Source organism: Nycticebus coucang, chromosome 13 (assembly GCF_027406575.1).
Source record: "Nycticebus coucang isolate mNycCou1 chromosome 13, mNycCou1.pri, whole genome shotgun sequence".
In the NCBI taxonomy this organism is placed as follows: Eukaryota; Metazoa; Chordata; class Mammalia; order Primates; family Lorisidae; genus Nycticebus; species Nycticebus coucang.
In genome coordinates, this window is record NC_069792.1 from 35,708,850 (window position 1) to 35,736,843 (window position 27,994).

The window sequence follows — 27,994 nt, forward strand, 5'->3', positions numbered from 1 at the left end:
TTTTCCATAACATCCCCATCAGACAAATAAGCTTTTAGTTGGCCACTTTCAATCCAATAGTCACTATCAAGAAATAATAAAATAATGAAAAATTCAGTGATCTAAACTAGGATTCCCACATAGGAAAATCATATAGTTTTATGCTGAATTAGTTAACAAACAATACATCAGTGGTAAAATTAATTGAAATAAATCTTACCTTTATGTGTGACATATCTTAGCCAATGCAAATATTAAGATAAAATGTTCATTTAAATTAACATGGAAATGAACAGAATGATAGATATTGCAACACACTCTCTGCTATATATACTCAGTAATTTATAGATTCAAAAACATTTGCTGAGCTCCTGCACGTTAACTTTTATGGAATCATTTTACCTTTCATTTTGAACATAGCCTTTTTTTTTTTTTGGTGGCTGAAGCACATGGCATACAAGTGTCTTATTGACCTAAATATAAATCAGAAAGGGCTGAAGTCTTCTTTCTTGATTAAAAATAAAACTTTATTCAGTGAAGTCTATCTATGAATAGCCTACGCCCATCACTTGTATTTATGGTACAGCAAAAACACCAAATCTGAACGTTTTCAGCTACAAAATGCCAAATACTAGAAAAATGAAAACAGCAATTGACAATAACAGTGAGACGTCATTTTCACTAATCAAAGAGTCTACTAGTGTCATGATTTGAGAAGCGAGAGGCAGCAGAATGAAAGTGAGAAACCAAAAATTCAGCTGCTTCCCCATGCTTTATCTAAGAGAATGGAGATGATTTTGTTTCGAGTTTTATTTTATTTGACTTATATTTCAATTAATAAATATTATTTATTCCTAAATTCAATTTCTTGACCAGCTTCATTTTTAACTCTGTATTCCAAGGCAAAGCTTCTGCCTCTAAATCTGAATACCATTCCTACATCGCGCTTTGAAAGCTTGATCCAGCTCTCTGTGCCTATCTAGCCCTGATCTGTGTTTCTAAAGCTCTGAACGTCTTTACTGTTATGCTGTGTATTTGACATTCATATCAGGTACAACAGAATGAGCATAAATAAAACAATGTTATTTATAAGAAAGGTATAAATCCTCTTTCTGGCAAGGTTCTTATCTTTTCAGTAAACCATAGAATTTATTGCCTATGTTTTTCTTTAAGAGAAAGCTTGACCTTGTTTCATATCATGTATTGTTGACACTTAAGCTGTAATAAAAGGGTTTCTTTTCATTCTTATGCATTCTTTCACTCAATGAATTAAATCTGGTATAAGAAAACTCCCAAAGAGCTTCTAATTCTTTCTATTTTATGCTTATTTTGTTGTTGTTGTCAGAAAATATATTCTCAAGGCTATTTTCAAAGTTAAATTCATGTACAAGGCCTTTAACTTCATACAACACTGGCATAATTTTTTGTGTTCTTTTTGCACTTCAAAGGAGAAGCAGAATTATAGACTAAAGAAGTAAAAACAACAAAAAAAAAGAGTTTTATTTCAGGAGTAAAACAACTAACGCACACTGAGCCCTGGCTTGAGGAAACTGAGCCCTGATCTTTAGCATAAGACTCACTTCTGCTTGAGAGACCTGGAGAATCATATCATGTGAGTTGTGTGCATGCAGGAGATCAGAAGACTTGCCTCTAAGAGAAAATAAATGTGTGAGGTGTGGCAATAATGATTAAAGACTCTGGAGATTCCCAAGGTCTCTTGATGCTGGAGGTAGAGGTTGTGCTCAAGGTCCATGGTTTTGCAAAAACAAAAGTGGAGACATTCTCACTAACTTTCTCCATGTCCTCCTTAATCAGTGCTAATAGCAGACAAGCAGCTTTTGTCAACTCCTTCCCATTTTATGATAATAAATATAGACCCGAGGTTTACTCAGGAGGGCTCCTCCGGAGTTACTCAGTTCCCCCACACAGACTTTGTGTCAAGCCTCTTCATTCCTCATGCTACCCCCTCACCTGGTGACCCCAAACCCCTTCACTCTTATATGGACTAAGTACTCTTTCAAATACTTTACATATATCATTATATCATCCACTGACCCCAATATTGCTCCTAGCCAGATATTTCCACTTGTCTCTCCTATTTTCAGTGTTGAACCCAATCTCTCTTCCCCACTGCAAGTCTTCATTGTAGTGGTCCCTATAACTATTGTGATAATCCTGGGGAAAGTCTGTCTTATTGTGTTTTAACAAGAGTCACTGAATAATTTTTTTTCTTTAATAAAAATTTGTGTTATAGCTTTTTTTTCTGGAACATGTGAACAAAGAATAAATTTCATGGTTATATAAAAAGATCTTTAGCATGTTGATATTTCTAAAGTTTCCTAAGATAGTAAAGCATTTATTTCTCATCATTGATGTTATTTACTTTTTAAAGATTAGTGTCCTGATATTTGGGCACACACCTAATATTGAAGTACATTAGAGAAAAAAATCAATAACAAAGCAGATACAATATAAAGGAGATCATTACACGATATTATAAATGGGATGTAAGAGAGGGACTCTGTGAAGTAAAAGAAAATTAGTTGAACAATAGAAATATTATTTTTTTTTCTGTCATGCTTTTAAGACAGGAGAATAATAACTACCTACTAACAGAAGCCCTCAGATTCTCAGGTACAGTCTTGCAATTTTAAAAGCAAATTTAAAAACAAAAGGGTAAAACTCCACTGTTTGGGATTGAGTTGTGCATCTTCTAAATTCATACACTGAAATTCCCACAGCCTCATAACGTACTTCATCTGAGAAAGGATTTTTGAGGTCGTTAGGATGGGCCCTACTCCAATATGATTGGTATTCTTTTAAGAAGGGAAAATTTGAAGACTGACACCTACAAGGAGAACACCATGTGAACATGAAGACTGCTGTCCATAAGCCAGGGTGAGAAGGCTGGGACACAGCCTTCTCTCACTGATTTCAGAAGGAGACAATTCTGCTAACACCTTAGTTTTGAATTTCTGACCTTGAGAATTGTGAGACATTAAAATTCATTGTTTAAGCCACCAAGTTGGTAGGTCTTCATTATGTCAGTTCTAGAAAACTAATATACACACATTATTCTTTACTGGCATAAAGACATGTCTCTAACATTATTTTTGTTAAATAATTCACCTGAGTATTCCTTTAAGGCATTGTAGAGTTTCAGTACTTTAAAGTTGTAGTAATAGAAGCAGAATAATTCATCATGAGAATGTTTCTTTTTTTAAATTGTTCATACTGTCATTTAAACTCAAGGAACATATACAATACCTCCTTACTTAACGTTGTCAATAGATTTTTGGAATCTGTAACTTTGAGCAAAATAATGTACAACAGGTCTTCAAAGAACCTCATTTTGGCTCAGCATTGTTTCATTTTAACATTGATTAGGAAAAAAATGTTTTTATATAAAACGAAGTATTGTTTTTTCAAGATCTTTAAAGTATGACAGTGGAGCTTTAATAGGGATTGCATTGAAATTATATATTGCTTTGGGTAGTATGGACATTTTAACAATGTTGATTCTTCCCAGCCATGAGCATGGTATGTTTTTCCATTTGTTAATATTTTCAGCTATTTCTTTTCTTAGAGTTTCATAGTTCTCTTTATAGAGATCTTTCACGTCCTTTGTTAGATAAATTCCCAAATATTTCATCTTCTTTGGAATTACTGTGAATGGGATAGAGTCCTTAACTGTTTTTTCAACTTGACTATTGTTGGTATATATAAAGGCTACCAATTTATAATGTTGATTTTGTAACCTGAGACGCTGCCATATTCCTTGATCACTTCTAACAGTTTTGTAGTAGAGTCCCTAGTGTTTTCCAGATATACTATCATATCATCTGCAAAGAGCGAAAGTTTGATCGCCTTTTCTTCCCTAATTGCGGTGGCTCAAACTTCCATTACAATGTTTAAAAGCAATGGAGACAATGGGCAGCCTTGAATAGCCAAGACATTACTCAGAAATAAAAACAAAGCAGGAGGAATTACACTACCAGACCTCAGACTATTCTACAAATCGATAGTGATCAAAACAGCATGGTATTGGCACAAAAACAAAGAAGTAGATGTCTGGAACAGAATAGAGAGCCAAGAGATGAATCCAGCTACTTACCACTATTTAATCTTTGACAAGCCAATTTAAAACAGTCAGTGGGGAAAAGATTCCCTATTTAACAAATGGTGCTGGGTGAACTGGCTGGCAACCTGTAGAAGACTGAAACTGGACCCACACCTTTCACCATTAATTAAGATAGACTTTCACTGGATCAAAGATTTAAACTTAAGACATGAAACTATAAAAATACTAGAGATGAGTGCAGGGAAAACCTTTGAAGAAATCGGTCTGGGCAAGTATTTTATGAGGAGGACCCCCCGGGCAATTAAAGCAGCTTCAAAAATACACTACTGGGACTTGATCAAACTAAAAAGCTTCTGCACAGCCAAGAACACAGTAAGTAAAGCAAGCAAACAGCCCTCAGAATGGGAGAAGATATTTGCAGGTTATGTCTCCGACAAAGGTTTAATAACCAGAATCCACAGAGAACTCAAACTCATTAGCAAGAATAGAACAAGGGATCCCATCGCAGGCTGGGCAAGGGATTTGAAGAGAAACTTCTCTAAAGAAGACAGGCGCGCGGCCTTCAGACATATGAAAAAATGCTCATCATCTTTAGTCATCAGAGAAATGCAAATCAAAACTACTTTGAGATACCATCTAACTCCAGTGAGACTAGCCTATATCACAAAATCACAAGACCAGAGATGTTGGCGTGGATGTGGAGAAAAGGGAACACTTTTGCACTGCTGGAGGGAATGCAAATTAATACATTTCTTTTGGAAAGAGATATGGAGAACACTTAGAGATCTAAAAATATATCTGCCATTCAATCCTGTAATTCCTCTACTGGGCATGTACCCAGAAGACCAAAAATCACATCATAACAAAGATATTTGTACCAGAATGTTTATTGCAGCCCTATTCATAATTGCTAAGTCATGGAAAAAGCCCAAGTGCCCATCGATCCAAAAATGGATTAATAAATTGTGGTATATGTACAGCATTGAATATTATGCAGCCTTAAAGAAAGATGGAGACTTTACCTCTTTCATGTTTACATGGATGGAGCTGGAACATATTCTTCTTAGTAAAGTATCTCAAGAATGGAAGAAAAAGTACCCAATGTACTCAGCCCTACTATGAAACTTATTTATGGTTTTCACATGAAAGCTATAACCCAGTTACAACCTAAGAATAGGGGGAAGGGGGAAAGGGAAGGAAGGGAGGGGAGGAAGGGGGGAGGGGGGTAGAGGGAAGGGGATTGGTGAGATTACACCAGCGGTGCATCTTACAAGGGCATATGTGAAACTTGGTTGTAAGTGTCTTGACACAGTAACAGAGAATGCCAGGAAGGCTATGTTAACCAGTGTGATGAAAGTATGTCAAACGGTCTGTGAAGCTAGTGAATGATGCCCCATGATCATATCAATGTACACAGCTATGATTTAATTAAAAAAAAGAAAAAAATGTTTTTATTATACATTGTTTTGCTTACAGTCACAATTTCCAAGAAACTATCCATGATGTTAAGTGAGGACTTACTGTATATTTTGATAGCAAATTACACTTTACTGCACATTCAAACAGAAAACTAATTGTAACCAGACAGCTATTGTTGGTTATTTAGAAATATTCCTTGTAAAAGCACTTTCATAAAAGTTATGAATAGGAAGTCAGTAACATTCCCTATTACAGGGCCATAAAGAGATTTGTTATATATGCACTAAAATTTCATTATCATTGGAAAGCCCTAGACTATATATGTCCACTGCTGAATACCATAAAAATCATTTGGAAAACAGAAACTTGTGTGGAAAAAAAAATGTCACTTAAGCTGCCATCTTTTCCCATCTGAAAAAAGGTTTCAGCAAATGGCAAAAGGCATTCTGTTTTTATTCAGTAAAATCTTGCTTTCCAGTGTTACTTTCTAACTTCAATAGTATTTTCTGAATGATGGTGTTCCCTTGTCACTCATGTATAAAAAGCCTATGGTAATGGCATGTGATTCATTATTCATAGTATCTTCATGTATAATTTTAATTAAATCTGGAAAGGTTCACTTCCACAACTGCCAGTGGCTAAGAATTTTTAGGGTGCAGTCTTGGTATTTAGACTATAATGGTATCTCTTGCTGTGTTAAACAGCTATTCAGAATGTACAGTTGTTGGGCTTGACCTTTTCATCTTATAGTGTTCAGATTAACAGAAGGTAGAGTGGCTGAGAGGTCTCACTGATGAAATTTTGTGCTTGATTCTTAATTTAGAATGTGGCAGTAATAATAGTTCTTGGCTTAAGCACAATCCATTTTAAAAGTTGTGTAATTGCTAAATTATAATAATTACAATAATCATGTGAAATGACTGTAGAGATCAGGAAATACAATTTTCTGTTTTAAAAGCATTTTTATTTCATCCATTTCAAAGCATGCCTGCTTGAAGCAATATACAGCCAGTATTACAACTATGCAATTTTTCAGAGGCTATCACTATAATCACTTACTTGGAATTAATGAACAACTTCCCATTTCATCATGTCTTGCAATATGAGAGTGTGTGTACCAATTGTCTGGATCTAGCAGCAATCAGTAGCATAATGGTAGCAAATTATTTGAATTAGTTCGGCAATGGCTTAAAAATAGATGGAAAAAAACAAATACTTTTTTACTTATGAAAAAATGAAAACTTACATACATTTAGAAGACCTTTTGTTCAACTTGAAGATCATATTCTTTTGTGCAAAAACAACATTTATGGCTTAATCATGTTAAAGAAGTTTGTATTTGACCCAACCTACTAAATATTGCTTTTTAAGTAGGGGCCTTGACCTACTGTTTTATTCACCTGCTGGAAGCAGAGCTAGAGTCTCTAAATGTTTCATCATTTAAACTCTCTGTTGTACCTTGGAACATATATTCAAATATTTAAAATATTTGAACAGATTTAAAGATTAACATTTAAAATGCCGTGTTCAAGAAGTTATTACTAAATGGAAAGAGAATTTCACAAGTTCCCCTAGCAGCAAACCTAAGCTCAAAGAGGATTGAAGTCTGAGTATAATGATAATATTGGGCCAAGAAAGAATGCTCTCCTATTACATACATGTTAGTGAGTTACTTTTAATATTATGAGCTGATCGAATTAGTATATTTCAATAGTCTAGCAAATGTTGATAAGCAATGAGAACAACATAAAAAATATAAAGCAATAGATAAACTTCTCTGTGTATTACAAGAGCAATCCTTGTAACAGTCTCACTAAAGAAAATATAATCATAGATTTTAAAGCTTAAGCAGACCTTAGAGATGCTCTTGATTCCCCACATTTTCTGGATGATTAAACTAAAGTTCAGTATTGTTAGGAGAATTGCCAAGGGTCACAAATCTACATAGCAGCAGAACCAAGAATGCCACTCATTCCTCAACTTCCCGTGTGTTTTTCTAGCCAGAAAGACCTAGTTTAAAACCCCATGTCTACCACCTATGGTTTGGGGGACCTTCAATAATTTACCTAAGTGAGACACAACCAATATTTCTTCATCTAAAAGTATGAAAAATAATTAGAAAGTTGATAAACTTTTTTAATGCACCACCATATGGTATACGCTGAAAGTTGGTAAATATTACAATTGAAGATTGTTTTTATAATTTTGACTAGGTGGAGTTAATTATTCTGTGCCTTGTTTTCCTATGCATATGTAATTAGAGAAAAAGAATGAACCAAGTCTCCTGGGGCTTTCTCTGAATTAAGATAATACATTTTTATACAATGCTCTTTAGTCTTTAGAACCTATTGTTTTAGGAAGTCCTGCCTAAGATTTTCATCATTTAGAGGAAATATTCTAGTGTTCTGCTCCTGTCTTGCTATTTCTCAAGGATAGAAACTCTTAGAAGTGTTTTGTTTTTTTTTTTCCTCAGCAGAGAAACTTCGTGAGTAATAGGGATACAGATTTGAGACTAGAATTTAATTTCTGTTAATAGAACTTTAAGAGCTCTATCTCCAAGAGAGGACAGAGATTTTGGAGTTGTGAGTAAACAGAAAAAAAAAAATCATCTTTCATGAACAAGGCATGGTCAAGGAGACAAAATGCAACTCCCAAACAACTTCTCACATGAGAAATAACTCAATGATTTTCAGAACATATTTATCTAGTATTAAATTCACTCCAATGAGGTGTTAGGGTGGAAAATTTAGTAAGTGCTTTGTATGAGACAAGAAAATTTCTCTAGACCAAGATTAGGGTATAAAAGTATAAGTTTTTTTTTTTTTTTTTTTTTTTATCTTTTAAAAGGAGAGAGGGAGTCAGCAACCAGAAGAGGTTAGGGAGAAGCGAGCCTGGGAGATGGCTGTCATCCCAAAGAAAGAAGGAAGAAAGCCCACCCTGGGGTCCTGTGGGTAGCTGAATTTAAAGGGGACAAGATAAAAGGTAATGTGGCCACACTCATAAGATATTGTGAATGTGAATGCTGTATCCATTTTTTCCTCTGGCCAGGTTGAAGAGAGACTTTCTACAGGTGTGTCCAATTCTGACAGAGCACTGAGGAAATTAAAGAGAAAAAATTTACATTTCCTTTTGTCAGCTGAGAACTCCTCAGTGGTTTGTGAAAAGGAAACTGGGGTGGAGATGCTACCAGTTAGTCTGATAGGCAGAAAAAGAAAGCAAGTAGAGAGATTGATTTTAGTCCTTACTGAAAAAAAAAGTAAGTTAATAATTTCTCTATTATTTCACTATCGAGACTGACCATCCTTTCAGTATGTTCAATACTGCCACAGAAAATAGAGATTGAACTTGATTTGATCCTTTATTTAACAAAAAATTATCAAAACTTAAGGTGCAAAGTAGACAAAGAATGATGTCTAGGGATAATTAATCCAAAGCCTATAGTTGCTTACCTGTATTTTCAAAATTATTTGAGCGGGACTGACAAAGGCACTACAGAATGCTCTTAGCGATAGCCATTGCTACCGTGGGGGAGGAGCTTGGCAGAGAGATGTCTCCTGTGAAAGAATAAATTATGTCAAGTAGAAAGGTCCTGCCTCACTCCGTAAGAGCCTGCCCAGGGCTGATATTATCATGGTCTATAAATAGGAATAGTCGCATAGTCACTTAAGAAGAAAACCACGAACTTAAGGTCTCTGACAAAATAATAAAAGACTTACCAGTATTAATACACTTTATGTTGTTTGGTTCTAATATATTTTGTTCCTCAGCATTCGAAAGTGAGCTTGGTTAGGTGTGTTACTGTATGCGATGATGTTTATGTGATATATGTGTAGATTTTTATGTATACATGTATATAAGCACATCTTCTCAATTATATTTATATATACATATACACAAATATAAACATATATACATATGTTTACATATATGTATATATATTTATATATTTATCACAAATCACCCTTTGTTCCAGACTGTGGCATGAAAATCCCTCTGTGTTGCAGCAGAAGGGAAAACAGAACAGAAAAAGTCACACAGGGTGGCACTGGTGGCTCAGTGAGTAGGGCGCTGGCCCCATATTCCAAGGGTGGTGAATTCGAACCCGGCCCTGGCCAAGCTGCAACAAAAAATAGCTGGGCGTTGTGGTGGGCACCTGTAGTCCCAGCTACTTGGGAGGCTGAGGAAAAGAATCGCTTAAGCCCTAGAGCTGGAGGTTGCTGTGAGCTGTAATGCCACAGCACTCTACTGAGGGTGACAAAATGAGACTCTGCCTCTAAACAAACAAACAAACAAACAAAAAACAGAAAAAGTTACATAATCATAAAAGTTTCTCTCACATTTCTTTGGGCCTAGTAACCCAAGCCTGTCCTCAGTAGGGCAGAAAAGTTACTTTATGGTAAGTAAATGCAAATTTAATAATATGGTCAATCTTAAATAGTAATTAAAAGTATGTAATGTAGCAAAGGGTACACAGTTTTTAGGTTAAAAATATTGAATCAAGATCTTTATATCAAGATATCCTCAATATCTAAGTTAGTGAATGTGATTAAATATTTTTAAAAAACATGAAACTCAGATAAAAGTACTTCTAAGAACATATATAATATAAAGAATTGAGGTTATGATGTTGGTTATAGAATCCCAGTCAGGACAACCTGTTTGCGACCCCTTCTTCTACTGTATTAGAAGCTATTCCTCTAGATAAATGATAACTATGGCTATATAAAAAAATTAAATCATATCACCAAAATCTAGAAATTGTAGGGTAATGTGGCCCTTTCCCAACTTCTTACTAATTGATGAAGTTTTAGAAAGGCAACCATATGTGCTACTGAACTACTATTAAATCTAAGAATTATACTAATTTGTAACAATTAGAAATGTGACAATTATTTTAGTCCAGCTAAGTCTTAGTAACATAAGAAATAGCTGTGACACAAGCAGCTTCACAGCGTCATGGTGACTACCTAACCAAGGGAGGGAAGTGTTTCTGGACCATTCCGACAATGGCTCACTGACAGCTCACTGTCTGCGTCAACTACATGAAAGAGCTGGATAGACTTACTTTCTTATCTCTCTGAGAAGTGAGAGCAAACAGTTGCCTTTACCCTAAACCTCAATTCCACTCCCACCCCCATTTTTTTATTTATCAATATAGAGACTGTATGTTCCTGGGAATAAACCAGCTTGAAGGAGAGAGAAAGAGGATTTTGAAAGGATCATGCTTTCTGAGAGCCATGTATCCCAAAGCAAAACAGTATATGTGTAAATGACAAAGGAAAACTCAAGTTTCTCAGTCATGCTGCTTATATTTATTCTGTATACACAATGTGTAGCAGTACGTTAAGACTTAACAGCAACAACAATAACAAAAAAGGGGCAAAATAAAAATAGGACTTAAACATAAAATTAGAGGAAAGGCATATAGTCTCTTCATTCTTGGGTATTTAGAGAATAAAAGAGTGGTGTTAATATTTAGGAATAAGTCATTATTTGCAGGTAGAATGGAGGAAAGCCTGGTATGGTGTGGTTTAAACAAAGACCAGAAGGATGAATGAGGGTACGCTAAATAGAATGAGGTAGAAAAAAGTATTAGAAAGGGAAGATTTGTGTGAAGATCCGAAGCAGGTAGCATCAGGAATTATAAAATAAGACTGAGGAATACCATCATGGAGGTAGAGGGAGGTGGAGGTTAAATCCAAGTGAGAATGCAGAATTAACAAAATAATTCAATAGATGGTGGTTATGTGGAGCAGGGAAGCCAAGAACACTATAACATCACAGCATAAGGAAATGTATCCTAATCTGGGGAATTGGGGAATACCTTTATAAATGAGACATGAAGTGATAAGTCAGTGGGGAAAATAAGGGAGGACTTTTGCCATTAACACCCGTTGAAAGAAAGCGACAGGAACAGGAATAAGCAGAAGGAGAAGTCAGCTGTGATGCTGCTGCGACAGAAGCCTCATCCAACTCTATTGAAGGATCTGAATATACAATGAATATTCAGAATTGTCCTGAGTCTAGAAAGCCATGCTCTTGTAACTTTTATCAACTAATAATTAGATACAGACTGTCCTCTCCACCCCACCCAAAAGTGGATATGGCTTTGGTGAGTTAATTTTCTTTCCTTATACAATCCCTGAAGGAAGCTGACAATTGACATATATCTGTCAGTGATAATCACAGGAGCTGGAGTAATGATCCTTCATTCCTAGAATGGGATCTGGGCAGCACTCACAGCGTCTACCACACCATGTTTGAAACATTGAGAGTGACTTTAAGATATAAAGAAATTGAGGATGACTGACAATGAGAGAACCCAACAGATGATTGTGAAGCATAAGACTGGAGACAACATCAGAAACTGGATCAGCGAAGCCCTTGAAAATCATTTTTGGATTCTGAACTTTAATTTGAGGATAAAGAGAAAGTATTGGCTCTTTTCAGCACAGAGTGACAAGGATAGATTGGAACTGAAATAGCCCTTAAGCAGTTTTGTAGAGATTAGGTGGAAGTAGCCAATGGCAATTCAGAGTAACCAAATTAAAGAAGGACTCTGGGTGAGAGACACACTGATCTGGAAATAAATGTTAGTTTTAGAGGGAATGGTCAGTTCCACATGTGGGTCTGCAGTTAATGAGCACTTTTATGGAAGGTTGTCCCTCCCTTTAGTCATGGATATAGATGAAATTGTGGCCGGAGTGAATGGAGAATTAGGAATGTAGAAATCCTCAGAAAGAAGCCCTGAAGTATTTGAACATCTATTAGCCTGCAAGAGGAAGCGGGATGGGCAAACAGAAGAGAGATTGAAGAAGTTGGCAGGAAGACATCTAAAGTGGGGTTACAGTGAAAGCACAGGCTGAGAGTCTTTTAGAATTAAAGGAAGAGTCCCTTTGCTAAGTGCTGATGGAAGATACGAAATCTCAGAACTGAAAAGTATCAGTTCCATTTGCCAGTAGAATAGGGGCAAAGAGTAGGAGGTAGATTTAGCAAAGGAAGTTCTACCTGTTTAGTTTTGAGAACTTAGCATCTTTTTCCTGACTTTTAGTTTCTCTGTAAAGTAATAACAGGAGGAAGTCTGTTAGGAAAATAGAGGGAGAGACTTAGATTTGAAGTGAAAAAAATAGAAAAGGTTTGAAATAGTTTTTGAGGAGGGAGATGAAAAGGGAAAAAATATTTAAAAAGATGAATTACATGCCTGCCAGTATTATAGAATTAGCTGAAATTTCTGATAATAAAATCTAACACTATTGAGCCTAATTATGCTGTTTCTTTATTATTCTTTGTAGCACTTATATCCCTCCTCAGCCTTTTGTGAAGGCAAAGAGATAATAATCTATTTAGCTGGGTTCATGCTAACAGAGTAAAAGAGCAAGAGAGTTTTGATAAGGTAGTACTTGAAATGATGGATCATATAATCAAAGTTGGAGAGAAGGAAATCAAGGAAATTATATAATTACATTTTGTAGCAGAGACGACTTCTAAATATAATTTTGTAATTAATGGCTGGACTTTGAATTGAACATGGCACACTAAATGCACTTATTTACCTCCATTCTCTTGGATTTACTCTGAAAATGACAGTCACCAAAATTTCATAAAGGCATATGTCTAGAAAGGCAAAGAGAACATAGCAGTAGTTTGGAAAACTGAAACATGTAAGATTGAGTTAACTAACTTGGTAGACCTGAGAAAATTACAATTATGTTAGCTCCAGGGACAGCACAAAATTAGGTTGATTTAAGAACTCTGGAAGCTTCCGAATTTGTATTTTAAAAGTACATCTATAAATAGGGCTATAAATAGATCTGAAATGAGGAACATTGGTTAAAATATATCTAAAATTTTATGGCATTATTTATAGATGGTTTATCTTGACTCCCTATCAACTTTTCCTTTTCTTATACCTATCCTCTCTCACTTGTACTTTTCCACAGCTTACATTTGCACTCTTACATCATACTTATTTTATGTTTAATGTTATATTTGTACTTTTATATTATATCATGATATACAGGATGGTGTGATTCTAAATAAATAACACTTTTTTTACTCTTCTAAGTTTGGAATCAAATGAGAGGAGAAGGGCAATAGAGAGAGAATGATTGAAATGCCTGCCTTATTGCTAATAAAACTGAACTAGAAAATAGGAAATCAACACTAACGGGCTCTGAACAGATAGAACAGATTAAACAGAACAATGACAGACCTTGCCTGAAAGACATGCCCCCGCATGAGGAAACTGGAAAGAGAGAGAGAGAAGGAGAGAGAGAGAAAGGAGAGAGAGAGGAGAGAGAGAGGGGAAAGGGGAGAGAAGAGAGAGAGGGCAAAGGGGAGAGAAGAGAGCGAGAACAGACTAAATGTGTGTATTCTCAGAAAATGAAAAGGAGGGAGAAGAGAAAGAGAAATTCTGGGATAAGCAGGAGCACCTTATTCTCTCCTAGGTTCACTCAACAAGGTCGGTGTTTCTGGCCTTTTGGTTTTAGTTTATTTTCATTTCTATTTCTTCTCATTGAGTTTTTCTATAGCTGTCTTGGAATCAGAGTGCTTGATTTCAAATCCAGGCTTCACTTCTTCCTAGTTGTGTGAATTTACTTTCCTGATCTGAAAAAATAGATACTTCTAATAGTGTTACAGAAATGAATACAAATGTTAATACACACAAAATGCTTAGAATTGTGCCTAACACAGAGTAAACACTTGAAAAAATATTTTCCAAAGGTCTTAGAAAATATTTTTCAAGTGTTTACTCTGTGTTAGGCACAATTCTAAGCATTTTGTGTGTTAACTAGTGTGATGAAAATGTGTCAAACGGTCTATGAACCAAGTGTATGGTGCCCCATGATCATACTGATGTACACAGCTATGATTTAATAAAAAAAATAAAATAAATAAAAAAGAAAAATATTTTCTATAAAAATGTGTTATAATTTTTCTTCCAGTTTCTCAAATAATATTATCAAAGTCCTATAGATGTAGGTCAAACTTTCCTTCAAAGATTTCTCCTGGAATCTTCTATTTTTCAGCCTAAGGGTGGACAGATTGTTGTACACGCCTGCAGACCAGCAGTCCTGGGATTTCCCCCTTGGGCTTTGTAAATTTTATCCTCAGTGGTCCTTTTCTTGTTACCCCTCATTATAACTAAAGTACATCTTTGATAGTATAAGAAGGTCAGGTATATTCTTGGAGACTTTAGCGGTTTTGAAAAGTCTCCGTTATTTTCTTAGTTTAGATTACTAATTTATTATAGGTTTACTATAATTTTCACTGTGATATTTGAGGGCATTTCTTTCTTCTGATAGGGATGAGTGTTTGCAATTTGTAAAAAGTTTATTTATAAGCAATCTATTATTTTCCTCTTTAGTATCCTTTTGAATAATCTTTACCATTGGTAATGTAACATTTTAGGGTGTAGGTCACTTATTTTTATTCATTTTGGTCAATAATTTGTAGAATATTTTTTTTAATGGTAAGTAACACCTCCCTTAAACTTTGGTAAATTATTTTCTATTATACCACACTCCTGTTTTCTGTTCTTTTTAATTTTTATCAGCTACTGTTAGCTGATATCTCTCAATTATAATATTTTCTCCTATATGTATATATAAAAATGTATATAATTAGGCAACATATTGCTTATGTTAAATAATTTATTACATAAAGAATATTGTTTATATTAAAGAGAATTCTTCATAGTTATCATCTAATATGTTTATGATAATTTTTTGGAGATTGTATTTTTTCATTTTTCTGTAGATTATTTTTATCTCTAAATTTATTTCCTATAGCATGGAGTTTTACAAATTACTTTTCCTCAAAGTTTTTCTTTATTTGTTGAATTACGTGCATCGTCTCCAATTTTTTTGTTTGTTTTGATCATTCTGTAGCACAGGCTTTCTGAAATATCTAGTAATTCCTGGTCACATATTCATATTTAATGTACAGTAAAACAAAAGATGATTACAGTTTATGTGTTTGTGGACAGCATTTTCAGCAGATTGCCCTCAGTAATCAGCATATTGTACTGACAATATTAAGCGCAAGAATTCAGAACACTTTACTCTGGGGTGTTAAAATCACCCTAGTTCTCCCCACATACCTACATACTTTATTCCAGTTTTATTTGATTTTTTCGGATTTTTTAGAAGACAATTATCAACTGTTTAGCAAAGTCTTAAATGTCTATGGCTTTCATTTTTCTCCAGGGACTGGGAGAGTACTAGGATCACTGCCTCTTTTCTATTTAAATCTTCAAATAATGCCTCTGTTTTTATATCCATTCCTCACTCTTAACTTCTTTTAGACTTTCTTTGAATTTGTAGTTTCACTAGGAGTCTGCTGGATGAACTGGGTGTCCACCAGAATTCTAGTTAGCATTTTTCTTCTTTAAATTAGTTGAAATCTCTCCTCTACTGATGGCTTTCATCCTGTTTTTTATTTCTAGGATGATATTGTCCTCTGAACATTCTTTATAATAATTTTAATTAGTGCCTCATTAGTTATGGTATGAACATAAGTGTTCAGCTTAATTTTAAAACTTTCAGTGTTACCTGGAACATGGAACATAAAGCAGAGAAAGAACAGAGAGTGACATCTAGTTACATGCCTAGTTTAGGTGAAATGATGGTATCATGTTTTAGAAAGGAAATTAACATAACATTTATCGATTTGGTAAATTCACACTTTACACACTTCAGGATTTTCTTCATAATTTTAGTAGTTCTGTTAACTTGATTTTCAGAATGAAAAGTAATTCTAATCTCTAAATCTTACTTTTAAAGCAGTAGGATTATGATTTTATTTTTAGTTAAAATCTATTTTTGTTTTCAAAATATACAAAGAACTCAAATCAGCAAGAAAAAAATCAAATAATTCTGGTAAAAAGCAGGCAAAAGACATGAAATGGAGCTTCAATAGAAGGTAGACAAATAGCCAACAAACATATGAAGAATGCTTAACACTACTAATCATTAAGGATTTAAATTTAAAAACTGTTATATTTCTTAAGATTGATAATGGCAAATGCACATTGTGTTCCACATAGTAATAAACAGTAATATGCACTGTATTTGAAAATTATAAGTTTCAATTCAGGAATTGCCTCCAACCTGGCTGGACAGAGGTAATGTAAACAGAAGGCAATGAGAAACTGTGATTTAGAGTCCCTAAATCTTTGACCAGTTAATTGTGATAACTACATATGCTCATAACATAAAGCCAAAGAAAGATTTTGTGAATAGCTCAGATTTGGCTTTACAATCTTGGTCAGGACTCCACTATTCCTAATGCTCTGCAATGTACCATGTCAAGTATTAATTTCACACATTAGCCCTATGCTTAACAATTATGCTAATAAAGTAAGGGGCTTCCCTGAGTAGGAGGCACTGACAGATTACATTGTGGCAAAAGATTTCCAGATGACAACAATAGAGAAGTAGACCAAGGTAATTTTTGAAAGAAATGAAGAGCAAAGGTGGGTCTGGTAACAATTATTAAGGGGGAATATCTCCTATTATTTCTTTAGTTTATTCAATATCATTGTATTGATTAATCCCTACAAAAGTTCTGCTCTAAGAAATTCTTAGAGACAAAGGATTTGAGTTCCTCTTACAAATAGGTATATTCAGAAAATAAATTCTAGGGTCATATTGATAGGAAGAATTGGAAAGAATTAAAGCCAGAGATATTATGTCTAAGAGAAACAATTAATAAGTATAGCTCCTCATTAGAATCCCTTTAGATTTCTGAACTTGGAGGTAGTTTTCAAGGATGAAGTGTTTCTTAAGAACTCCAGTTTGAAAGTCCATGGGTGTTTTGAGTAAGGATAAATGCCAAGGTCTAGAGAAAGCACATTTTAGGAACATGGAATTACTTTTAATGGTTATCTTTGAGAAGCTGTGAAAAGTGGGGCAGGATCTGGAGATTAGATACAGTGACTCACTTAAGGAAACTCCAAAGGGGATGAAGCAGGCAGATCCCCGAAAACACAGAAGAATGTCTTGCATATTATTGTTTGCATGATTTTAATATAAATTAGTTAAGTAAAATTTACAGGGATACAGCAGAGAAATAAGTAATCAATAGGAACCAGAATATTTCACTAAAAATAAATTCTGTAAGACTCTTATTTCCTTTTGAGTGTATGAACATGTGTATATGTGTGTAGGAGTATTATGTTTTATAATTTCATCAATTCAGTTGACAGATATTAGTACTTATGCAGATTTATAGACAATTCACAATTTAATAGTCCTGATGGATGAATTGATAGTAAACAAGATGAAAGTGCTTAGTCATAGTCAATAAAACGTTAGCAATGACCTCAAAAAAGACATAAAATGAATGTCGACTGAGCCACAGATGCCGCCCTAAAATGAATGTCTTTTAAATTTCTTAGCGACAAAGTTGGATGAAGATAACAGATACTTTGGTTGTAGTATAACTATTGAAAAAAAGACTGATGAGCTAAATCTTGAAAGATCAAATTTAATATGATACTGTTAAGTCTTTCTTGGGTTTAATAATACATTCTTTTCAGAAGCAATTACAAACATTGATGTAGAGAGAGAATGCCATGAATTCAACAATAGTATATGTAAAAATGTCAAATGTACATTTTCAGCATTTCAACTGGTATGTCCCAGTACTAGACAATAGAAGACAGCTATATTGGTTCCATCAATAAGGGTAGAATTAGAACAAGGGAGGGTGTGAATTTTGTAGTATTCTTTGCACATCAGGCTATATATCATATGTTCTATTCTGGATTAAGGAGATATTTTTATTTTAAAATTTATTTCTGCAAACTGTAAAGTTGGTAAATGTCCAAAAAATGTTTCTTTGAAGAGGGTATAGATAAATGACCTCTTTTGGTATCAGTGGAATTGAGAGCTTTAGATTGAGAGAAAGCTATTTAAGAAAAGAGATAATTTGGGAGAGATCTGTAACCTTACAGTGTTTGCATTTGTTAGACTCCCTGTTGTAGTTCTGTCCCACACCCAGGAAGTGTGTCATATACCCTTATGTTGTGCCCATTAGTTGGGGACATACTAATCCTCCTCTCTCCTTCCCTCTGTCTTCTATACCCTCCCCCCAACTTAAATCGTGCGGATGTATATTAGTTTGTCTACTGGTCTCATTAGTATTGAGTACATTGAATAATTGTTTTTCTATTCTTGTGATATTTTACTAAGAAGAATGTGTTTTAATTCCATCCATGTTAATATAAGAGATGTAAAGACCCCCAACCTTTTTAAATTACTAATGGCACTAAAATCCTGGCTGAACTGGATTGTACTTTTTTTTTCTTTGAAATTTTGTTAAATTTAAAATTTTATTTTTTTAAATTCTCACCGCTAAACAACATGGGAAATTTAAAAATTTTATATTAACAGAATTTAAAATTAACAAAGGATAATCCAGTCCAATTCTCTTATTTTTATACTTGAGGGGATGGAGGCCTGAAGAGATTGACTTGTCCAAGCTCCTAGCAAGTTAGAACTACCAGAAATAGACCCCAGGGTGCCAGCTATCTAGTCCTTGTGCTTACCCCTGTCCACACTGCCTCCCTGGCAGAAGAATTAAAAGAACTAGATGCTGTTTTCAAGAGAATCAGTAACTAGCACTATGCTTGGGAATAAATAGGCCAGACATAGAGCGTCTACCTCTTCTGAAATCAGTGGAGGGTTTTTCAGTTCCCAGTTGAGGGGACAGATCTAGGAGAGTAACAAGTAACTCACAGCTCTCCACCAACTGTGGTATTTGCAGGAAGCTCCGAGATGAAACTAGCTTCTCCTTCTGTGTAGAAAGTGAGTGGACTGGAGGGGTAAAGGTGGACTGTCTGGCAGGGGACTCGCACTGGTCTGGAGAAGACAGCAGCTGAACTGAGTCAGCTTGGAGATGGCCAGTGCCATTGTGGATGTCTACCCTTCCCTGCAACTCCTGGTTCAGGTATGCTGCTCCAAGGTCATTGCCCAGCACGCTGTGGTTTTAGCAAGACACAAATAATTTCCACAGATACTACTATTGACGGCCCAAAAAGGCTTTGTAGGTCATTAGTATAGATCTAGTAATATCAGAGTTGTTGACGCTGACCCAGGAAGGGAGGACAGGTTCTCATCCCCCAACCCATGCTTAGCACCCTTCTTACTCATGGAAGAGGGATGACCATGGATGGTACTAAATCATTTACCCTTTTCAGGCTTATCAGCAGTGTCTTTCACAGCAAGAATGCCAGAATTTGCTTGCAAACATAAAAGTGTGCCGTGGGGAAGATGTGACATCTACCTCCCGCCATGCTGGACCAGAACTGTCCAGACATATCTACCTTCAAATGACCAGTATACAACCAGATTTCTGTTTACACAGTGGTGATGGATGTTAGCACTCAGGGACAAGGCTGAAAAGCTGGAGATTTCCACCTTTCCACCCTCAGAGCCAGGCTGCTGTGAGGGAGACTGGCAATACCTACCGGAGCACAAGTCTGGTTGAGACCATAATTCTTTCCTGGGTTTCATTGCTTGTCAGTTTCCCTCCCTGTCAGCTCTGGCAGAAGACAGAGATATCTGCAGCATCCAATGTGCCTCTCCTAGCTAAAAATCAGTTGCCATGGACAAACAACCCTAGCCCTGTCCCAGCCGGCCCTCAGAGTGCAAAGGAACAAAGACAGACCACTCAGACATATATTTAATAATTGTAGAAATCCTAAAGAATCAGCATCAAATCTCGAAGTCATGAGTGAACTATCGCCTGTGGGTTGGCGTCATGACTAGGCTCAGCCACTGAGATGCCTCAACCAGCCAAGGAGCAGAATATGATTATGCTGACTCCTATATTGTCTTAATCTCAATGTATGTATTATGTATAGAGTTTCAATAAAGCATTTGTATCAATGGCTCGGGAGCTTGAAGACTAAAGGAATGTGTAGTGATTCTGAGTAAGATATGGACGCAGCAGAACTATCCTTTGGGGAGATTAACAAAGTCCTTTCTTCCAGTATTAGGACAGTCATGACTGGCAGTCCTATCAAAATGGGTCACTACAGCTAAAAGGCTGGACCCTGCCCTCTTTGTTTCTGAACTATGACAGGTCCTTAGTCCTTCCTGGGAAAGGCAAGAAGCTTGCTCTTGGGAGTATTCAGTGAATGAGCACCTTGACACAGTCACATTTGATCCCTTCATCCAGCTGTTGTAAAGATAAGGAAAAGAATGCAAGAAAATGCTTAATCTAGCAGACAGGAGAATGGCCAGTGCTGCCCACTAGCTGATGCACCACTTTTCAGCTCCATGATGCTAAACATCTCCATTCATTCCCTTCAGTTATAGCTTGGAATCAAATAATTCTGAACCTTAGTATTTACGAAGCTGATATTTCAAAATCTTCAAAAGCAGGATGCCTCTGAGGTGTTTAGTCACGCCAAGTACTAACAGCTGTCAGGCAATGTAGCTTTGCAGAGATCTACCTCCCTGCTTACTGGCCATCAGGGATTAATGCTCTAAAACTGAGGGAAGTTGCCTGGATTGCTGCCATTGAAGGGAGCCACAGAACTTATGGCAGGACTCCATGGGAGCTGCCTTATACCCTGATGGCATGAGATTTCTGTGTCACAAATCTGTCTACTGTGAAAGATTCTATACATTCAATTCTGGTGTGAGTTCTGTTCCCTCAGAACATTATAAAGGTGGCATAATGAGGAAAGAAACAATTTCAGAGTAGAAATCTAGTTCTCTAGCTGGGAGACTGTAGGCAAGTCATGGAAAGCCTCCATTTTTCTGTGTGCAAATGTTATATTGGATTGGATAGTCATGAAGTCCCTTTCACAGCCAGGTTTTTTATTGTCCCTAAATTGCTGAAATCACTGAAGTCCTTCAGAAAATAGTTATACCTTCCCCCCAATTTAGGCTGGATATGCTGAGTGTGGTCTCCCCCTAGTCCCAAGTAACACTTCCTCCTGATCGGCCCTGGTTACCCAGGGAGGAATGAACAAAAGGGTTTGTGACATGCAAAAGTATAAATGTAGTGACAGCCGACCATTTAGTAGAAACAAGCCTTGCCTTTACATAGCTTTGTGTAACTAGAAAAGGCTATGTCTTCTCTCTCCCCACCCCCAAGCCTATTCCTTTAGGCATGCAGATAACTGTTCTCCTCCCCTCCCCCCACCAACTTTCCCATTTCTCCTCATTGCACCAAGGAACCCTGATTTAGGAACAAAGAAGTCTCAAGTACCCATCAGCAGCCATTTGATGATGGCAGGTAGGTCTGATGCTAAAAGGAGGTTGTATCCAGCAGAACCCAGTTCCATAGGAATCCAAGCTCTAAGGCTGGGAGGCAGCAGGTGGTGAGCACAAGCTCACTGCTGAGAGTCGGTCTGGAGGACCCACTGGAAGATCTCGTGGCGGCGTAGACCCTGGACGGCGTTGTCATAGATGGTGTTCACACTGGTGCAGAGGGGCTGCTGCTGCAACTCTGTCACTCGACAGGCAACCAGCCCACCTGCCACACATAATAGTAACAGCGGCAGCAGCAGCTTCAGCACAGCCCAGGATCGAGTGTGTTTCCGGGGTGGTGGCTTGCGGGGGCGGGAGGCAGACTTAGATTTCGGGGCCTGATTTGTCTCCTTCTTAGGTTTCTTCTCCTGCTCCCGCTCAGATGCTTTGAGGACGTCATACTCCTTTCTCCGACGCTCCTTCTCTTCTGCCTTCTCCCGCTTCTCAATTCCCGTTCCTGAGCTTCCTTAGCTCCCTGCTTGGCCTCGCGCTTCTTTTCTGCCTCTCGTTCCACTTCCAGCCGCTGCCTCTCTCGCTCCTGATCCACCTGCACGGCCTTCATGTGCCGTAGCACTTTGTTTGCACACTGCTTACATTGCTTCTCATCCAAGCAATCACCTGCCACCTTGGCCAGGACAGGATCCAGGGGATTATCCTTCAGGTCTAGCCACTTTAGATTCTTGAGCTGAGCAAAGCTGACAGGTAGGGTGACCAGCCTGTTGTTGAGGAGATCCAAGTGCTGGAGATTGACCAGACGGCCGAAGTCTGCCGGCAACTGCTGCAGCTTGTTCTTACTCAGGTCTAGCTTCACTAGGTGTGTGAGGCACAGAAATCCGACGGTAGAGTAGTCAGCTTATTGCAAGATAGATCCAGCACGGTGGCCTTTGGAAGGGCAGCCAGCTCCTTGACGGGAACCTCAGTCAAGTCGCTGAGGCTCAGGTCTGGTTCGTTGCAGTCCAGCTTGTCGCGGAGGTTCCCGCCCTTGCTACCGGCCTTGGTCATGGTGGCGCCGGCTGAGCGGGCCCCGGCTCCGAGGTTCCGACGGGCAGGGGAAAAGAACTAAAAAGCCGCTCGTGGGTTCAGCGGACTCCCACCCAACTGACAACGCCTGCGCCCTGGCCGGTGCGAGATGGCCGCTGCCCGTCCGCCCGCCGGCCGCACTCGGGGCCCGGCGCCTCGCTCCCACCGGTGCTGCCGCGACGACCCCGTCCGTGTCTGGATTGCACTTTTAAATATTCTTTTAAAGGTACAAACAGCAGCACAATTAACCAAGCAAACAGCACAACTCTAGAACATTTTAAGTTTTTTTCAAATATATCCAAGTATTTTCATTTATTAAAATGCAATCTGTATGGCAAGTAGCCATATGACTGTAGCCAAAGAAAGATTTTGTAAATATTTGTATTTTATGTAAACCAACAGATTTGGTAAATACATATAATGGTGCCTAATATTACACTGAATGGATAAATCCTAGTTCAAGAGTCCCTGAAAATAGACATTAATTTTCTTCCAATTTGGGCTTTAATTAATGTTTCATTACTGATTTCGGTATATGCTGATTATCTCCATTGAGAATTTTTTTTAAACATTCAGATTTCTTCATATTATGATAAAAATTTAACACTTTTAGATGTTAATGACTTTTAATAACTAAATTGCTTTGCCAAGAAATTTTATAATTTATAAAACCCATATTGATGTGCATTACAATGTCTTTAATAATACTTTTACAACTATGGAATATCCTTAGTATATATTTTTGAATTTTTACTAGTGAAATTCATACCCATATCTTATTTTCCTACTTTGCTTTAATTAGGAATGGAGAACAGAGCAGTGTACTGCAGATCCTTAGATAGGCTGCCACAATTGTTAGGACTTGTACAGATATTAAACTCAAGGTACAGAATTGATAGGAAAGAAAATATGGAATCAAAATACTCTATTTTAATATCTCATAAATTATGCCCCTTTTCCCCTGTACTCAGCATACTACTACATACTTATTGAATGCTATATTTTATTTTATACATCATGTATTTACTACAGGAAAGTACATACCTTAGGAAATTTAGGGGCCAATTAACTGGTGAATTATGGTTTAAGAAATGGAGATAGAAACCTTAAAGTTAATGAAAGTTATGCAGGCTACCAAAGGACCCAAATATTACTGTTGGGGAAAGATTTATAAATCACTTAAAAATCACTGTTTAGTTTACCAAAAAATGACTCTCTCTCTCTCTCTCTCTCTCTCTATATATATATATATACACATATGGGTATGTATGTGTATGTTAGTTTTTATTATAGAAGCAAGAGGCAATGAAAATCACAAATATTAGAAGAATGAAAAATATAGATGAACATGAATGGCAGAGTAATTTTTATATAATAGATATTTGCAACTCTTATGACTTCTCAGTGCTAATCTGAAATGTATGTACTTATTAGCCAAACACAACGTTCCAGGTTAAACATTAATTATTGATGCTATTTGGACTACACTATTGAAACAATATTGGTATTTTGGGGGGGAGTAAAATACAGGCTAAATTACCACCTAAATAAAATATTGTCCACCACTATTCTTTTTTTCCTTAAGGTAATAATTTTCCCCACTGAAATTCCTAAAAATGTGTGCAGGACTGAACAATGGAAATGTATTCATGACTGAATTCATTGAGACACCTTCTGTTGACAAGAAACTTAGCTTTATAGCTTAATAAAATAAAATGAGGAAGAAAAACATTGAGGGAGAAGGATGTTAAGTGAAAAGAAATGCTGAAAGATTAATCAACTTTTGAATCTAGAGATATAAGGACGAAAGCTTTCCAATTAAACTTCCTTTAATCCACTGTCAAACAAAAATGACCATATATTACACATTACTTTAACATCAAATTGCTATAAATTATTTCTCATGTAGTGCCTATGGTATTAATTTTTATCCATTGTCATTTCCCATCTACTTTATTTTTCTCAGTATGAAGAAAAGTATGTGACTTTGTTGAATTCTATTCCTTTTTTTTATATTCCTGTATCCTTTCTTAAAATTAATGGAAATGAGCCATTGCTTACATTATATAAATATATATGTAAATGTAATCTTGTTAATGTGAGTGTAATGTATACGTGTGTGTAAAATTTTCTTTATATTATTCTACTAGCATATTATGAGAAGAAATAAAAATTTAAAAGTTTTGCACATGAAGTATTACAAAGATAATTGACATTTATCAAATATTAATCTTTTGCCATCAAATGCTTGAGTTATTGTGGAGAATAGTTTCTATAGCAGAATTATTACATATATAATATGTTATTTAAGATTATTATTTATTTATTTATTTTTTTTTTTGTAGAGACAGAGTCTCACTGTACTGCCTTCAGTAGAGTGCCATGACGTCACAGGACTCACAGCAACCTCTAGCTCTTGGGCTTCCGTGATTCTCCTGCCTCAGCCTCCCGAGCAGCTGGGATTATAGGCGCCTGCCACAACGCCCGGCTATTTATTATTTATTTTTATTAATTCCACAAACATGTAGTAGAAAGAATATATACTATGTGCTGGAACTGAGTAGGAAATAGTAGTGAAATAAGATGCTATTTCTGCCTGCACCCCAAAAAAATATCTTGAAAGAATTGCTTTTATCAAAATACCTGAGTTTTTGAGAGTAGTTTGGAGGAGGGTGAGATCCTGACAAGGCGAAGACCAGCCACACGGAGATGCAGACCATGTCTGGCCAGTAAGTCTGACTCTTCTGCTTCTAGGCCCCCCTTCTCCCACTCTGGGAAACCATCTCTATTTAAATGTCCTGCACATTCTCCTCTCCACAATGTCTCATACAAACCCCAATTTTTCAGAAGCACTGAATATGTGTATTCTGAATTTCTTTAAAATGAATTGATATCAATTCTTTAGTCTACTACTTTTCAAGCCAAATCTTACATTGTGGAGATCTAGGCATTAATTACTTTTAGGGAAATGTTGGTCATCCCAACCACATAGAAAGCTTTAGCGTAAGGGTAAACTTTCATCAACTATAGCCTTTGTAAATTGAAAGCCAGGTAGGAACCTGTGCGTGCTTCTTTCCTGCTTCTTACCCATTCCTGAGTTCTGGCCTACCTCTAGATTCCAAATTACCCTGGTTCCCCGAAAATAAGACATCCTCCAAAAATAAGACCTATTTACAGGCAGGATAAGACGTACCCTAAAAATAAGACCTAGCTCATCTTTGGGAGCACACCTGAAAATAAAACACTGTCTTATTTTCGGGGAAACAGGGTAGTATCAGACTTGAAAAAGACAACATACATGCACAACTGTTTCCAATATATTAGGGAAATGAGGCAAATGACTGGTGTCTTCATTCTTTAATATTTAAATTTTTTAAAAAATGACTATGGTATCTAAATTGTATCCCTTTATGGGTTTCCTCTGACCACAGAGAGGGAATCTAAGATGAATTCTATTTTTATGAAGTTCTCAGACTTTTAATTTGATTCTTCTGCTGATGAGGTTGATTGCATGGTTGATAAATATGCAGCAAGTGCTGCTAATTATTAAAATGATCAAAAGACCTAGTTAAAATGAGGGAGCTTCCAGTGACCAAATATGGAACAATTTGAGGAAAAAGAGAAAAGATAGTTGTATTACATTTTCTTAATTGCTGTCATAACAGATTGCTATAGCTTAGTAACTTAACATGCACTTATTGTCTTATAATACTGTAGGTCAGAAGTCTAATCCAGATCTCTGCTGCAGATCTCTGCTGCTAAATAAAGGTATCGACATTGCTGCATGCTTTTACAAAAACCTCATAAAGAACGAACAACAATAAATATATTCAGAAAAGAAATCAGACAATTACTGCATCGAAATATTAAGCAATAATAATAATAATGCAAAGAAAGTGGCATTCACATTATCAAATAAGAGTATGTCTATTATAGAATGCTTTGACTCTGAGGTTCAGTATGGAGTCTTCAGTTAACTTCTTCTTCTTATTTTTTAATGTAAGGTAACATATTCATAGATCCCAGGGATTCTTTAGGTAGCCATTATTCTGTTTATCATAACAGCATTGTATTAAAATATATAGGATAAACAAATATCCATGAATTTATACTGATATAAATAATTTAATAAGTATATAATTAGGGATAAGGATAACTCTTCCTTACAGAAGATTTCCAAATGATTAATTGGAAGTAGTGAGGGAAACAGAAGTATCATAGTAAAAATTGTTGCAAGCCAAGATTGACTACTTGCTAAAAGTAATGAGACAATATTTTAAAAAATTGTATTATTTTTATAATCTCAAAATAATCTTCCCCAATGTCTGTATTGATTAGATATACATAGAACAGTAACTTTACAGTGGATAAGTCTGGCAGATACCACCTTAACCAGTGAATCCAGGTTAGCCTTCCAGCAATAAGATGGATCGACACCATATTAACCCTGATACGATGGACCGAGAAAGGAACATCATTTCTGTCATGTTTCTGCCCAAAAAGCATTACCTCATCCTAATCATGAGAAGACATCAGGCATACCAAATCTGAGGCAAGTAACCAATATTTTTCAAAAGTGTCAAGTTTGTGAAAATAAAGAACTGTCACAGATTTGAGGAGATAGGAAGATATGAACAGCTAAAGCAACGCAGGATCCCGAATCAGAATCTGGGGCTCCCGTACACAAAAATAATGAAAACCTTGATGAAATAAGATTAATAGTATTTAGTTAATAGTATTGGACTACTGTTTATTTTCTGTTTTTGACAATTGAGCCGTAAGTACCTAAGAGGTTTATATGTACTAGAGAAATAGATGAAAATCATGTGAATTCTCTGTGTTCTATTTTTGCTACTTTTTTCTGTCAAAATTATTTGAAAAAAATTAACAACAAAAAACCTGTGTAGGATTATGAGTATTTTAATTTTCTCTTTACCTGTATTGTTTTCTATTATGAGTATATGTGTATTACTTTTTATTTAAATAAAATGAACTGAAAAATATTTTTTAATAAAGGGGGGCCTCGCTCACCCAGGGATGAACAATATCCACAAGTAGGTAAATTGACATGATCCCTGAGATGTTAGCTCATTTACAAATCATCCCACGATATGTAGGTCTTCAGGAATGGCACTTTCACCTTTTAGTTCATAGATAAATATTTTTTTATGCAAAGATATACAAGGGCATCTTGCAAAGCAATTTGGCTTTGGAGTATCCAGGAATA

At 36.1% G+C, this 27,994-nt stretch overlaps 1 pseudogene; it reads right to left on the reverse strand.

Moving 5' to 3' along the window:
- Positions 1-21,744: 21,744 nt before the first annotated feature.
- Positions 21,745-22,835, reverse strand: LOC128563493 (leucine-rich repeat-containing protein 59-like; annotated as a pseudogene).
- Between the last annotated feature and the right edge of the window lie 5,159 nt (positions 22,836-27,994).